At 35.2% G+C, this 17,401-nt stretch overlaps 1 pseudogene; it reads left to right on the plus strand.

Annotated features, from left to right (window-relative positions):
- Positions 1–14,811: 14,811 nt before the first annotated feature.
- On the plus strand, positions 14,812–15,674 carry LOC145067776 (lysine-specific histone demethylase 1 homolog 1 pseudogene; annotated as a pseudogene).
- Positions 15,675–17,401: the final 1,727 nt, after the last annotated feature.

The following is a 17,401-nucleotide window of genomic DNA, read 5'->3' on the forward strand; positions in this document are numbered from 1 at the left end:
ATTAGTAATACTTTTGATCTCTAAATTAATTCTAGATTAATTATAGATCAATACTAATTAAAGAATATGATTTTATATTAATATATTCGAACTTAGAATATATTAATAAATCATAATTTATACTATTCTCAAAAGATTATCCATAAATTGTTCGGGTGAAGTGCAACCCAAATGGACCATGCCGAGTCGGGTCAAGTACATACCAAATATAGTTATGGACTTAGACACTATATCCAACAATCTCCCACTTGGATAAGTCTAATAACTATAGTTGCAAGTATGACTTCAGGAACCGATCAAGAATCATAACTCTTTAAACTCTGTTGAACTAGAACGCACCATTTTAGATAAGTGATCATATAATCCTCTGTTCTAGATATCAGCCGGACAAATACATGGAACATGGTCTTGCTTATTGTCCATCATTTGTTTCCCGATTTCCGATTTGTTTTACATAGAAATTAACTGAATACATCAATTTACTTCTGACCGGGACCGGTACATAGGTCAAAACAAAATCATCGAGGGGCCCAGATATCAGCTTCTAATCCAAGAAGGAATAGATAAACTTCGACTCATATGTTTGTTCTACCACTCATTGAATTATACACAAGAGCACGTTTTATAACATCGAGTTACCAATGTGATTTCGTACAATCAATGCATAACCAACTCATAAGTAACAAATCATATCTCTAGATTTGAAGACTTATATGATATTACCGTCTCACGATCACTCGAGATAAATTCCATGAAGTGATTCCAGTGAGCGTGGGTTGATTCCAATGCTTAGAACTTATGAGCACTCATGAGTGTTATAGCCATGTCCAACACCTTATACCTTTACAACCAAACATGATAGTCTTGATTGATACCTACTTCCGACATATGACCGAATGTGGAGGTTTGAATAATATGATATACCAAACGTAATTATTCTGGAAGTCAAAACATGCAAAAGAAATATAGTAAACGATCGAAAAGAGATAGCAACACTTTACTCATAAATAAAACACCTTTTATTCATCATCTAATGTCAATTACACTTTACAAATTTTGAGGTTATCTAACTACTAAATCTAATATCATCTTTCAACCCTATGCTCCGAGCATGTTGGAGATGCTTAACCCGAGTCAGTCCCTTCGTGAGGGGATCTGATAGATTCTCATCCGATGATACCCTCTTTTCCACGAGGAGTCCTTCTTCTATTCGATGTCTGATGAAATTGTATTTTCTGTCGATGTGTCTGGATCTCCCGGGATCCCTTGGTTCCTTGGCTAAGGCAACTGCACTTTCACTATCACAGAAAATTTCCATTGGATCCTTAATAGCTGGTACAACTCCAAGGTCTCCAATGAAGTTCTTCAGCCATATCGCCTCCTTTGCTGCCTTGTTAGGGTCTAGATACTCTGATTCACAAGTTGAATCAGCCACTGTTTCTTGCTTGGAACTCTTCCAAGAAATTGCTCCCCCGTTTAAGGTAAAGACCCATCCTGACTGAGAGCGGAAATTATCCCTATCAGTCTGAAAGCTAGCATCACTATGCCCTACAACTCTCAAGTCATCACTCCCACCGAGGGTAAGGATCCAGTCCTTAGTCCTCCGTAGGTACTTGATGATATTCTTTACTGCAGTCCAGTGTGCCTTGCCAGGGTTCCCCTGATACCTGCTAACCATGCTCAAGGCAAAGGCTACATCAGGTCGAGTATACGTCATAGCATACATGATCGATCCTACAGCCGAAGCATAACGTATTCGACTCATTTCTGCTATCTCAGCCTCAGTACTAGGGCTTTGTGTCTTACTCAATCTGGCGTTACTCTGGATGGGTAACTCTCCTTTCTTGGAGTCCTGCATGCTGAATCTATTAAGCACCTTATCCAAGTAGGTACTCTAACTAAGTCCAATTAGTATTTTACTCCGGTCTCTCAAGATCCTTATCCCTAGAATATAGGCAGCTTCTCCTAGGTCCATCATAGAGAAACACTTCCCAAGCCAGGACTTAACTTCCTGCAGAGTTGGGATGTCATTTCCTATGAGTAGTATGTCATCCACATACAATACCAAAAAGCTAACTATACTCCCACTAGCCTTGACATATACACAAGATTCATCTTCACTCCTAGAAAAGCCAAACTCTTTAACTTTCTCATCAAAGCAAAGATTCCATCTGCGAGGTGCTTGCTTTAATCCATAAATGGATTTCTCAAGCTTACACACCCTATTAGGGTACTCTGTATTGACAAAACCCTCTGGCTGACTCATGTAAACATCCTCAGCCAACTTTCCATTAAGGAAAGCGATTTTGACATCCATTTGCCATATTTCATAGTCATGAAATGCAGCTATGGCTAACATAATCCTAATAGACTTAATCTTGGCCACTGGAGAAAAGGTCTCATCATAATTAATTCCCGGAGTTTGTGAGAAACCCTTTGCAACCAGTCGTGCCTTATAAGTGTGTACATTACCATCCATGTCGGTCTTCTTTTTGAAGATCCACTTGCACCCAATTGTCTTACGACCTGGTACATTGTCAACGAAGTTCCAAACTTGATTGTCATACATGGACTATATCTCGCTGTCCATTGCCTCTTTCCACTTGGCTGACTCAGGGCCTGCCATGGCTTCCGCGTAACTGTTAGGTTCATCCAGACCTATCAGTGTCTCATCACTGATAAGTGTATCACCTTCCGCAGTAATATGGAATCCATAGTAATGCTCAGGTGCATTCTTAACCCTCGTGGAACGCCTCATAGGTACAGACTTGTCAATTGGCTCAACAGGAGTTTCCTCCTCAAGTTGAGTGCTAGGTTTTGAAGTTCCTTCACCACTTGACTCTTGAATTTCTTCAAGGTCAACTTGCCTCCCACTGTTTCCTAGGCTTATGAACTCTCTCTCTCTCTCTCTCTCTCTCTCTCTCTCTCTCAAGACAGCCCTCCTTGCTACAAAGAACACATTTTCACTAGGTCTGTAGAAGAGGTAACCAAAGGATTGCTGTGGGTAGCCGATGAAAATACACCTCTCACTTCGAGGTTCGAGCTTATCATGAGTCTCGTGTCTCACGAAAGCCTCGAAATCCCAAATCTTGATGTGGTCTGGTTTGGGTACTTTACTAGTCTACATCTCATGAGGAGTTTTGACAACTTTCTTTGTAGGGACCAGATTAAGGATATGGACGGCAATATCTAAGGCATACCCCAAAAATGAGATTGGTAGCGAAGGTCGACTCATCATTGAATGGACCATGTCCAACAAGGTCCGATTGCGCCTCTCAATTACACCATTCAACTGTGGTGTCCTAGGAGGTGTCAATTGTGAGACAATCCCACATTCCCTAAGATAGTCAAGGAACTCAGTACTAAGATACTCACCACCACGATCAGATCAAAGCATCTTAATGTTCCTGCCTAACTAATTCTCCATTTCTTGCTTAAACTCTTTGAATTTCTCAAAGGTTTCTGACTTATGCTTGATTAAGTAGACATATCCATATCTACTAAAATCATCAGTAAAAGTCACATAGAACCGATTAGCATCTCTTGTGGCGGTTCTGAAGGGTCCACACAGATCCGTTTGTATGAGGTCCAACAAATCTTTACCCCTAGCACAAGTGCCAGTAAAAGGTGACTTTTTCATTTTACCAAGCAAACAAGATTCACAACTATCATCTGACTTTAGGTCAAATGACTCCAAGACTCCATCTTTTTGGAGTTGGCCTATGCGTTTCTTGCTTACATGTCCAAGATGACAATGCCATAAAGATGCTTTATCTAAGCTAGTGGAAGAGTCAATACACAATACATTAGTTCCTAGATTATCTACAATAGATACAGTTCGTCATCACAAGGTAATGCTTTAAAATAAAGAACATTATTAAAGAAAGCATCAATACTACCATTACTATTATCAAAATAAAAGGTAAAACCTTGTTTATACAATGCTTGAAAGGAAATAACATTTCTTGCCATTTCTGGTGAATAATAACATTTATTCAAATCTAATGTAAACCCACTATTCAACACTAAGGAATAAACTCCTATCTTGGTGACATGTGAAGCTTTCCTGTTTCCCATGATCAAGTTTATCTTTCCCTGCTCCACATTCTCACTTCTTCTTAGTCCCTGCAAATCACAACATATGTGAATACCACAACTTGTATCAAGGACCCAAGACTTAGAATGAGGTGAGTTATTATACAATATAGTGTATATAACCGCATGGTTGGGTTTTACTTTCCCATCCTTCAAATCTTGCTGGTACTTTGGGCAGTTTCGCTTCCAGTGTGACTTTTCATGGCAATAGAAGCATTCAGCCTCATTAGGGTTAGCAGAAGGAGTGACAAAACCTTTCTTGGTTTTGCTTGAAGAGGAGCCTTCAAGGGTCTTACCCTTGGTACCCTTAGAAGGGTTCTTTCTCTTCTTCCCTTTGTCATGCCCGATTGCCAAGACATTGGCCATAGTTGGAGTAGGAGTAGGAGTAGTAACAACCGACTTACCCTTTAGACCACTTTCGGCGGTCTTCAAGAGTCCTTGAAGTTTGCTGAGGGTGACTTCTTCCTTGTTCATGTGATATGTCATGCGGAATTGATCATAACACGATGGCAGGGAGTGCAAAATGATATCTATTGCTAACTCCTAAGGGAAGTTCACATTCAGCTTCAGTAAACGGTCCACATACCTTTGCATTTTCTGCATGTGGCCCGTGATGGCTTCACCATCCTTCATTCGGGTTGTTATCATTGAGGAGATTATTTCATATCGCTCTTGAAGAGCACTTTGATGGTAGAGGTCCATCAAGTCCTGGTGCATCTCAAAAGGATAATAGTCCTCATAGGACTTTTGGAGCTCGGTTGTCATGGTGGCCATCATGATGCATGCCACATTTGTAGCATCTCTTTCATGTACCTCATATTTAGCAAGCTCTTCAGGAGTAGCAGTTGGCTCGGGTACCTTCAGCTCCTTGTCGAGAACATATTCTTTGTTCTCATACCGAGTGACCATCCTGATGTTTCTGATCCAATCAGTAAAGTTGGATCCATCAAAGATGACTCTCCCACAAAGATTCATGAGAGAGAAAGAGCTAGTAGGGTTTGAGCCAGAAGCATTGTTATTGGAAGACATCTGAAAAGAAGAGGGAATAGATTAGATTAGATATAGAGATAGTCCTTAATAAAACACCCAAATGTAATATTAAGGATAGGACCCAACACAATATTTTATAGTTTAGAAGAGGGATGCCGTAATCTAAGCTATAAGATATTTGAAGGTAGGTGAATGATGATTCACCAATTTCCACCATGAAAAACGAAATATTTAATTAGGTTTTAATTGGTTTAGAAACTCCTAGATTCTTTGAGATTCATTGAACTTTCTTCAATGGCATGTTTCAATCTCGAGTGTGCCCTTCAAGTTTTGTGACTGGGATGCCGAGGATCACAAAACAAGGTGTGAAGTAACCATGCAAATTACTAGGTACCCTTAATGTATTACCCCTCAATCGATGTGCCGGTTAACCACACACGCTCCATCGATACTATGATAAACATTAAGCCACCCTTTACCTACCTTGTTAAGTTCAAGTTAGTGTGCCGGTTAACCACACACGCTCCACTAACGACTTAAACAAAGTGTAAAGTGTAATTTCATGGATTAACACCTTATTCACATTTTCCTAAAATAACTAAGATTGGGAATTTAATAAGGTTTATTTACTTTAGTATTATCATTATACTTTTAATGAGAATTTATAAGTCCTTGTCCTACCCGTTCGGCTAACGACCCTCCACCGATCAAGGAAGCAGTGGGTGAGAATGGACACCCATTAAGTTGCCATTTTATAGGCAACAACCTTATACCCCCCTTATAGACTGGCTTCGTGAATGAGGCGTACTAGCGGTAAGACGACTTGATCTTATATATATATATATATATATATATATATATTATTAACTTATAATATTATAAAGTATAAGGGTTGAATTTTAACTTTTAAAATTATAAGGGTTGGAACTAAAGTTTTAATCATGACTTTACTTGTTCCAAAACTTGAGGGCAAGTTTTGTTAACTTTCAAAACTTTTCATTTCTTATAACTTATGAATTTAATTGAGTATTAAAAATGAAGACTCTTCATTTTTATAACCCTTGTGTTCTTTTAATGGTTTTTATTAAAGTGTGACCTTTGGATTTCCATAACTTGAGGACAAGTTATGGACTCCATTAAAACACATAATGATCATGAATTTAAACTACCAAGTAGGTTACAAACAATTCCTATGATCATCTAATCTTCATAAGTTCAAGAACATGAATATGAACATTTCAAGAATCATAAATTACTCATAAAACTTGTAATTTTTGATAATAGCCATTGTAAATGGATTAGCATAAACATTACACCATCTAAAACAGGTTTTATAACACCAAAACAATTTTGGGTAATGTTTCTAGTCCATTTCCAGCAGCAAAACAAGAGAAACTGCATTCTGCAAGCTAAACTCGTCGAGTTCCCTATGGAACTCGTCGAGTTCATGTGTTAACTCATGAACTCGACGAGTTTTTGGCCAGAACTCGTCGAGTTTTGCAATCTGTACAGTTTTAGTTTTTGAAAAACCAACTTTTGCATCAAGTATCATACAAACAAGCCTAGGCTCTGATACCACTGATGGGTTTTGAGCATTCTAACACTTCCTAAGTGTACATGCAACCCTAATAAACCTTGGATCTATGTTTGACTATGATACATGAAAATAATTATTTTTCCAAGGTTCTTATCCTATCTAGCATGACATGGGGAACTTGAATCAAATAAAGCTAGTAGAATTACTTACCTTGTAGTTGTAGTTGATTGCTTTGAGTTTTAGAGCCTAACACCAATAGTGTGGATGCCTCAAATGGAAATCACAAATCACCACAAACTTGGAACTTTGAGAGAATAGTAATCACCTTTCTTGAAATCGGCCTTCTTACTTTACTCACCACAACTAGTGTGATTTCAAGAACCAAAGCCTTCTTTATATAGTGTGGTGGATTAGGGTTACATCCATGTAAATCCTAATACACATGTCTTTTCATTTCCATGAGATCCATGGGTTAAAACTCCATGGAGTATCCATGGACTTTCCAAGCAAGCCTAGCCCATTCAAAATAAGCATTAGCCCACCCTATAAATATAAGAGCCCATATTTAATTAGTAATACTTTTGATCTCTAAATTAATTCTCGATTAATTATAGATCAATACTAATTAAAAAATATGAATTTATATTAATATATTAGAACTTAGAATATATTAATAAATCATAATTTATATGTAACGCCCGGGTTTCAGGGCTAAGCATTTTTGTCAATGTAATAGTCTAGGTCAACTCTTGTAACTCTTTTTGAAGTAATAAAGATGAAATATTTGAGTATTATGTGAATTATATGTGTTTATTATTTAATTATAAATGTATAATTAATAAAGAATAAAAATGAGCGTCAAAATTAAAGTGTGAGATAATCCTGATATCTCTACATAAAGTTGTAGAATATGTCTCAAGGTTTCCGTGCATATAAGGAACGCCGAAATCTGAGTTATAACGAAGAAGTTATGACCCGTCGAAGTTTCACGACAGAACCGGCACGATACCGGGAAGCGTGAATAGTGAATTTACGATAGAGCTAGATTTAGCATTAGTGATCTAAATGAAAGTCGTAGAATATGTTAAACTAAGAACATCGATAAAAAGAACGCCCAAATCTGACTTCGTATGAAGAAGTTATGAGATTTTAAACAGACAAATCCTGTCCCGGCTTGTTAAAAATATAACTTTAAAAATAAAATCAAAATTAGCCGACGGAGTCTAAACGAAAGTTGTAGAGTACGTCTTCACCTACGCGTGGATATAAAGAACGTCAAAAACGGAGTTCGTATGAACGAGTTACAAATTATAATAGCATATTTACGTATTAAAATAAAATATAAATCATGTATACGTACACATATATATACATATGTATATATCATTAGAAAGGTATCGACGATGCGGTCATTATAAGACTAATGTTGAGTTCTTTCGACATTAGTTTAGTACAAATATCATTAAATCCATTTATAATAGTATTATAGAGGGGTGTTTAGTTGTTTATATAACTAAAAGGTCATTAAGTAATTATGGAGGGTAGTTTTTGAAAATTCAATTAGTATAAATAAGAGCATTGGGCTCTCATATTTCTTGCACCATTCTCTTGATTCAAGAGTCTTTCTCTCCTTATCCCCCGAGCATTTCGGTCCCTCATGATTCGACTTCTCTTTCTGTAGCTTAGTATAGTAAGGTGAGCGCTGAAGCGCTGCACGAATCTTTCTTAGAAAGATTCAGCGACGAAGTTCTGCCCTTGCAGAGCCCGACTCCTAGCTAAAACCCCCTTGTAAGTAAGTTATGCTTACCTTATTTTAATATAGCTTATATTTAAAATTAGTATTGTTATTATGAACTTATAATAAATATTTGAGCTATTATTATAACTTATATAAGTGTCGTTATAATATTTTTTTTAACTACTCGCGGTACGGGGAATCTGGTTTAAAGGGCCGCATAGGGTTGTTGGATTTCAGAAGTGCTATATGCCAAAATGGTCCTGCCCTCCGGTGTTTTATGTCTGGCCCCTGTCTGTACATAGTGGTTGGAAAATATTGTTTAACGCTTATATAATAATAATAATACTAAGACTAATAGTTGGTCACGGTAAATATTAGACTAAAATTTAGCGATAATAATGCTAGGTTTCGTCGAAGGAAAATAGAATCGTTAGAAGCAAGCGCTGCCCGATTTTGGAATCATCACCTTAACAAGTGAGTGCATAGTTACTTTCAACTTACACATAAATATGAAGTATTTTATATAAATTACGTGCTATGTGTGCATATTATCTGAATACTTGCTATCTATGCTAGATGAACGTTGTTATACATGTTTTCAATGATTTAAACTGTATATGTATTTTATATCTACGAAAATGTTGGGGTAAAACATGGGTAGATGCAATAGGTGATGTGTGATAAAATGATGAGAGACCTCGATGTTGATGTTGTTGATTCTGTCATCTAGCGGAGTATGGATGACGACCACAGACTCTTCTAGACAGTCCAGTGGAACACTAGCAGGCTCGCAACCTGTAGGTGTTTGTGAACGATGTGTTCACCGGTGTACTCCATCCCCCACATGGTTGCCTTTAGGACATTTATTGCTGAGGAATCCCCTTAGCAGTAGTGTCCGTCCCGATGATGATCCCTAGGCTAGGTCCCTTATGATAGGTGTTTAGGGACGTAAAGTGAGGATAACGGGAACGGGTAATCAGGTTATTGTTGATTGATGAAATTAATAAACTTATTTATTGTGGGTTGAAAACCCTATGTGCTCACTAGGCTCCCAAGCCTGACCCACTCAGTTTTATGTATTACAGGTAGTGGCGCATGAGCATAGGTGTGATGTTTTGGACAAGGGATTACGGATATAGGCCTGTAGATATGAAATAATGTAGTAAGGCTTATATTGTACTGTTTATGCTTTTGATCTGTACGAACATGACATCCCGAGTCTTTTAATGAAATACATTTCTATGGAAATGCTTTTGATAAATCTTTATCATATTTTTGTTTTGGGACAAATTCCGCAACACTTTCATTTAAAATGTAACTCTGATTTAATTTTAAACAAAGCATAAACAAACCGGTCTTTTCTGGCCGTGATTTTGGGGATGTCACATTATACTATTCTCAAAAGATTATCCATAAATTGTTCGGGTGAAGTGCAACCCAAATGGACCATGCCGGGTCGGTTCAAGTACACACTAAATATACTTATGGACTTAGACACTATATCCAACTAAATAACCTTCTTCTTTTAAAATTGTTTGCTATTCTGTGAATGATCAAGTGACAACATAGCAGAACTAATCATGTTTCTCCCCTTTTTGACAACATCAAGTCACTGCCATTTTCTTTTTTTCTTTTTTGTTTTTTTAAACATAAGACAACAAAACCTGAAATGAAATATAACATCAAATAAAGTTAAAGGATATGATAGGATTTGGTGTATCACACTGTTGTTTTGTTACAGTAGTAGACTACTTTCACAATTTTACGTAATCTCATCAGCGTGTGGTTTTATACGTTGAATCATTAACCACTTATTAGAAGAACAAGGGAGATAATGGGTAGGTGCGTGTAATATATCATGATGCATGATATAACCATCGACACATATTTTTCAAATTCTGATCAACGCATGGCTTCATACGCTGAATTGTAAAATTCTAAAGAAGAATATATGGAGAGAATTGATTGATGCGTGTGATAAGTTGTGGTGTTTTAGTTTAACCATCGACACACATTTTTCAAACTCTCATCAGCGTATGGTATATTATGTTAAATCATAAAGCTTTAAAGAATAATGTAAGGGCAAGAATGGATTGGCGCGTGTGATAAAGTAGGATACATAACCTAACCATCGACACAAACTTTCGAACTTCTATATGTGTGTGGTATTGCACAGTAAATCATCGAGTTCTTATAAAGAGGACTTATGGAGAGGAGTATAATGTCTCAATCACGATGAGGTTAAGTCAGCGTGAATCATTGACAATGATAACCCATCAGCAAGAAGTGTCTTAATCCTTACATCATAGAGTTAGTTGTAGTCTAGAATCAAGGATTCACCATCAATTCGTTGAATGGTACCAAGTCATACCTCAGTCTAGGTGGTCAAGGACATGAGAAAAAGACTGGCTAAGAGAGGGGATAACATCCTCGCCTTATATGAATTTTGATTTTTGACCAGACAAATATCTCTTGGTAAAGAATAGACTTTGCTATCAGATGCAACACTAGAGATCGATGACTCATTTAGTCCTAACAGTTAAGATCATGACCTGTTGGGTTAAAGACTTCTGAAGTGAAATATGATTAGGTGATTAACTGCTAGAAGACACGAGACTTAAGACATATTCGAAAACATTTGTTCCAGGAACAATGAATTGTCAACAGTTACATACTTGGCTTATGATCTGCCACCGTCAAATCATCAAAAGTATGATGATCCTTAGAGAGAATGACCATACTTGATGGAGCTAATGTAAGAGCCGTATCCATACTTGAATGCTTCCCATACGCTTATGATTTGATTGTTTGAGACACTTAGATAAACACAATGTATGATCATAAATCATGACATTTCTCGCCAGTTTGTTTAAAATGGTGCAAATGAATTTGCAAATCTTGGATTAAATATGTGTTGACACATTAGGTAGACCGTCACCAAGACTCATTTGAAACTATCTGAAAACATCACATGATCAAACATTCATGTTATCTCTCGTTTAACTTCAAACCAGTGCCTGAAACCAAAGAACTTTGAACACACAATAAATACATAACTGTTAGCAGCTTTAAGGGGAGAGGGTAAATAAGTTCTAATGTTCATAGATAATTTGAACATCAGATAAAACGTTAAAATTTTCCCCTGGAGCTGAAAGTTTAAATCCATTTTGATACTTCGGTGCATTCCGCCTACCTATATTTCTATCCAGCTGATAGAAAATATATATTTGAAAATCCTTGCTAACAAGACCTGCATAACACTTGTTTTTGAATTTTTAGATTTAAAGTATAACAAGAAACACAAGAAGAATATAAAAGATAAAATTTAAACGAACTAAATAAAATCAACTAGAAAATAGAGACTAATTATACAAAAAGAAAACAAAATAAATTAATTTAACAACTAAAAATAGTTTAAATCAAACAAAAACTAACTAATAATTTGGAATATATATATATATATATATATATATATATATATATATATATATATATATATATACTAAAACTAACTAATTAAAACTAAAAAAATGATTTTTTTTTATTTTAAATAAAAAATAATTAGAACTTAAGAAAACTAATAAGAATCATCTACATCACCACCCTTTTTTCTTGCATCTGCTTATTTTTTTCCAATTACTTTAATCTCAATCATACATCTACAATAATTTGATTGATGCTTTCTTGAAAAGTTGTTCTTATTTCTTTAGAAGCGACATCAGTCAGCAACAACTTTGGCTTTGACTTTCATATCATTCAACCTCATCACATATGTCACACATTAATTTACGCTGAAGGATGGTTTTCAACTTTTTCAGACTAGCTGTGAAGAGCTCAGACTTGTCTTTTAATGCGACTCTTACAATCCTTTTGCATTTTTGGACCATGAAATACCCATGTAGTGTCAATACAGTACTCAAGCTCACATTAATTGGCTCCTTTGGCTTTTAGTTTCGTGTGCCATGCTTTTCTTATTGTCACAATGGACGAAAATACCCTTGAGCTTTGATAATGCCCAGAAAACTGATGCAACCCTTTTCCTTAAGCAATGAATGGAATCACAAACGCTTAGAGAAGCTTGTATATGATTCAGATTTGAATATATCAACCAACATGTGAATCCAACCAGCGTGTGACACTTATATTCCCTCACGCATCCATCAAACCATAATTCAAAGTGCATGAATCGTGGTATTTCACATGCAATCGCACGTGTAAATCTTAGTTGTAACATCCATGTACCTATTTTAATCTTTATATCCAATGGTCAAAGGAATGGCATGCATCTCGACAACAACATAACAATTTTTTTCTTTCTTTTACCTAGACTTGTTTTAAACTTTTAGAATTGTTCAAAGAAAATGACAAAAGTGCCCTTGACAGCTGCATTCTTGCATTGGACCTGTAGCTACTCTGTTACTGAATAATTTGTTTATGTATTTGTAGCAACAAATCTTGATAGATCATAGCCTCTTTCATCTATTCTTGAAAGCTATCTGAGAGGGACTTTGCACACGTGAATGACTGACTTGAGCGAGTGAACCTGTGTAGCTATGCATGCAAGATATAAGTCGATGTTTTCTCTTTTCATTCGATCAGTCCATCTGAAGAGTTAGAGTATAAAACAGAAAATACCGATAATACCCCTGTCTTCTTTCTTAGCCTCATAGGATATGGACTCACAATACCAGCAAGAACTAAAGAAGGTCTGCATCTATGCCCAAGAAAGGGAACATCATCTGTTGTTCTTGGTTTGAAAAAAAAAGTCGATGCTTTCTGAATAAAACACCTTTTTTTTTTTTTTTTTTTTTTTTTTTTTTTTGAAATATGACAGAAATGACCATCTACATGACATACATCTCTTTGCATGCCATCTTTATTATAAAAATAAAGAGAAATATCTAGGAGATCACTTGATGAACCTGATGGAGAAATGGAATCAAAAGTTGATAAGTCTCAAACAAGCTTTCCATTAAATTACCTAATTCACTACAAGAAATCAAGGCTTTAGCGGCAACAAGCGTTTTTAGCGGCGACACAACACTTTTTCGCCGCTAAAAGCCATTGTTGCCGCTAATGCCTTGTTGCCCAAATCTGCGTTATCCCCTTCTGGTAAACCTCAACCATCCGAGTATCTAATCCAACAGCCGAGGCCTCGTTTTCACACAAAACCAACACCGGCGACAATTTGCCGCCGCTAAAGGTCGAAATTGTCGCCGCTAATTGTGGAATAAAAAAAGACGCGGTATCCTTCCCTCCAGAAAGTCGCCGCTGTTGCTGGTTGTCGCCGCTAAAGCCTTAAATGTCGCCGCTAAAGGCCTGCAGGTAAAAAGAAAAAACGACGCAGACTTCACTTTTTGCTTTCTTCCTGTGTTCATCTTGTTGTCTCTTTCTTCGCCCATTTTCTGTGTGTTATCATCGATTCCGAAAAAGAGACTCCCCAACATTGTGAGATTACCGATCAAAGGGGTTTAGGGCTTCAATTACTCCGGCGAAAACGGGTTCAACTCGAATGAAAACAGTGCATCTCAGGTAAAATGTAGCTTGAAATTCTGATTTCTCGTTGTCTTTCTCTTATAACATCGATTTCCAGCTCCATTTGATGATTAATTGCAAAATACTTTTCAATTCAATTTTTTGGTCGTTTTGTCTTTGTTATCGCCATAGGTTTACTGTGACTACTGAGGACTACCACCAACCACTACACCATCTCTTCAATTCCGGCCACCACGGGTTCTTTATACTTTGAATTTCGAGATTTTGTTGCAAAATATGTGTGCTTATATATATTAAGTGGAATTTGGTATATGTGTGTAAAAATAGTGTATTTATTTCATCATCAAGTGTTTTTTTGGGTGTATTTGTTTAGGTATGTGAAAATATGTGTATTTTGTGTATCTATGTGTGTATAATATGTATATGAAAACATGTGTATTTTGTGTAAGTAGAATGCTATTATGTATATATGTGAAAGTATGTATATGTGGTATATGTATTTGATTATAGTAAAAATGTCTTTATGATGTATGCATATGCGTATTTGTAAATATTGTGTAGTTTTTGGTATATAATCTATTATATATATATATATATATATATATATATATATATATATCTATATATATATATATATATATATATATATATATATATATAGAGAGAGAGAGAGAGAGAGAGAGATAGGTTTAAATGTTTTTGACAACTATTGTGTGCATAAGTGCACCAATAGGAATTCAGGAAAAAATTAATTCTTAAATAATCAAGATAAGGCTAGATATGTAATTCTGCATATAAAGTAAATAATAACCAAAATTAAATCTCTTGATTCATAGATCAAATCCCTTAAATTAGACCACCGATTCCCCCTTTTCTCTAAAAATCATCGTCTACACCCGCCGGACTCTCTGGATTAGTAGCAGCAAGGCAATTGATTTTTCTAGGGTTTAAAGTCATGGTTCTAGAAGGCAGATCCCGGCCAGGCGGTAGTGTTCGCACGAAGAAAATGTCAGCTGGCGTTTGTGTCGCTGCAGCAGATCTAGGCGGCAGTGTACTCACCGGAATCAATGGCAATCCTCTCGGCGTTCTAGCTCGACAACTAGGGTTTCCTCTTCATAAAGTTAGAGACATTTGCCCTCTTTATCTCCCCAATGGAAGAACTGTAAACCCTGAAATCGATTCAAAAGTTGAAGTTTCCTTCAATAAACTCCTGGATAGAGTCTGCAAGCTCTGACAATCAATGATGGAGGAAGCAAAATCCATTGGCGTTCCATTAGGTACAGCTCTAGAAGCTTTCCGACAAGTTTATAGAGTAGCAGAAGACCCACAAGAGAAAATGCTCCTAGATTGGCTCTTAGCTAATCTAGCATACGCAAACGCAACATTAATGTCAAGTCTATCCATGGTTTTCTGGGATCAAGATGATCCGTTTGAAATGGGTGGTGATCATTGCTTCATTTAGGAGGAAACGATCTGTTCATCAGAGCATTATCCGAAAACCTTCCTATTTTCTACAATCAAACAGTCGAACACATCAAATATGGATCTAATGGCGTCTCAATCTCTGCGAACAGACAAGATTATCATGCAGATATGGTTATCTGTACAGTTCCATTAGGCGTGCTAAAGAAGAAATCAATCGAATTCATCCCCGATCTTCCTGAAAGAAAGAAAGATGCAATTGATAGATTAGGTTTCGGGTTATTAAACAAAGTAGCCATCTTATTTCCTTACGATTTCTGGGGAGGCGAGATTGATACATTCAGTCATCTATCTAATAAATCAAGTATGAGAGGTGAGTTCTTTTTATTCTATTAGAATAGAATTCTGAAACAACATCATTCTAACAAAATAATATTCTATCAAAATGTATTCTACCAGAATAAAATCGATGTATTCTGTCATATTCTATGTATTCTACCAGAATATATTAAGTGATAGTTAATCGCAAGTAACATGTTTTTAACAATTATTAGTTTTTGTTGTATTTGTGATAGGAATGTCTGGAAGAAGGCGTTGAAGACCTTGATATTCTTTTAGAATATGTATAATTATATTAAAATGTATAAAGATTTTAGTCTATAAGAATATGTATGAATTTGTATTAAAGTTCGGATGTATAAGAATATATTAGAATGTTTGTTATTTTTCAACATTTGATTCAAAAATTTTGTTATTCTTCAATAATATTCTATTAGAATAAAATTCTGAAAGAGCATCGTTCTAACAAAATAATATTCTATTAGAATAAAATTCTGAAAGAGCATCATTCTAACAAAAAATATTATGACAGAATAAAATCGGTAAAAAATTGAAATTAAATTAATTAAAAAACTCAGATTTTTTTAAATTAAGATAATTAATCATCCCTAAAAATCCGAAAATTTCCTTTTATAAATGTAGTTAATTGTCCAAAATACCATTTTGCTTAAAATTGTGTGATTATATGCTACATGTTACCCCATTATAATATCATACACTCACAAATCATGTCCATTGATTAATTTCATCCATTGGTCCAGATCTGTGCATTCTGGCACACAATACTTAGTAAAAACAAAATAACCTAAGCCTATATATATATATATATATATATATATATATATATATATATATATATGTTAAAATATATGCATATGTTTATTTGTATATATTGTGTATTTTTGTATATGTGTATATGTATGATGCATATATATATATATATATATATATATATATATATATATATATGCAAACAAGAATGTATGTATGTATAATGTTATGATTTAATTAGGCAAACTTCAAAATTACAATGCTATAATTAAAAAACAAAGAAAGTAGGATTCTATAACTAATAATTTCATTTAAAAAAAAGTAGGATGCTATTTCATAATGCAATGTAAAGTATAATGCTATAATTGAAAAAGAAAAAAAATTAAGATTAGATAATTCACAATGGTATTTCATAATGCAATGTAAAGTACAATGGTATAATTGAAAAAGAAAAAAAAGTAGGATGCTATTTCATAATGCAATGTAAAGTACAATGTTATAATTAAAAAAAATGGGACGGTATATATAGCATCCTACTTTTTTTTAACTATATTATTGTTCTTTAAATAACATTTTGAATTACAACATCATACTTTTTTTTTTGTTTTTCAGTTATAACATTGTACTTTACATGCCATTATGAATTATAATTTATAATGCCATTTAATAATCAATGCCATAATAGAAAAAAGTATACCATGGCTGCTGTTATGGGCCGTGCACACGGGGGTGATGGAGCTGAGGACCCACCATTCCCAGGTGGTAGAGGTGCTGGTCATCATGAGCAAGACTGTAAGTCTTATTATGAATTTTATTTACTATTTTTATTCAGTTATAATAAGTTAAATACCGTTTCTAATAATTTTTAATTATATTTGTAGTTGACCAACGTAGGAAAGTCCGAGGCAAAGCCAAAAATATCAAGCTTGAAAGAGCGATCTTAAATAATAAGGGCAAACCAATTAATATGGATTATGATAAGGATATGACATATGATCCTATAGGAGAGCCGA

Source organism: Lactuca serriola, chromosome 8 (genome assembly GCF_051521515.1).
Source record: "Lactuca serriola cultivar US96UC23 chromosome 8, Lser_US96UC23_V15, whole genome shotgun sequence".
NCBI classification, from domain to species: domain Eukaryota; kingdom Viridiplantae; phylum Streptophyta; class Magnoliopsida; order Asterales; family Asteraceae; genus Lactuca; species Lactuca serriola.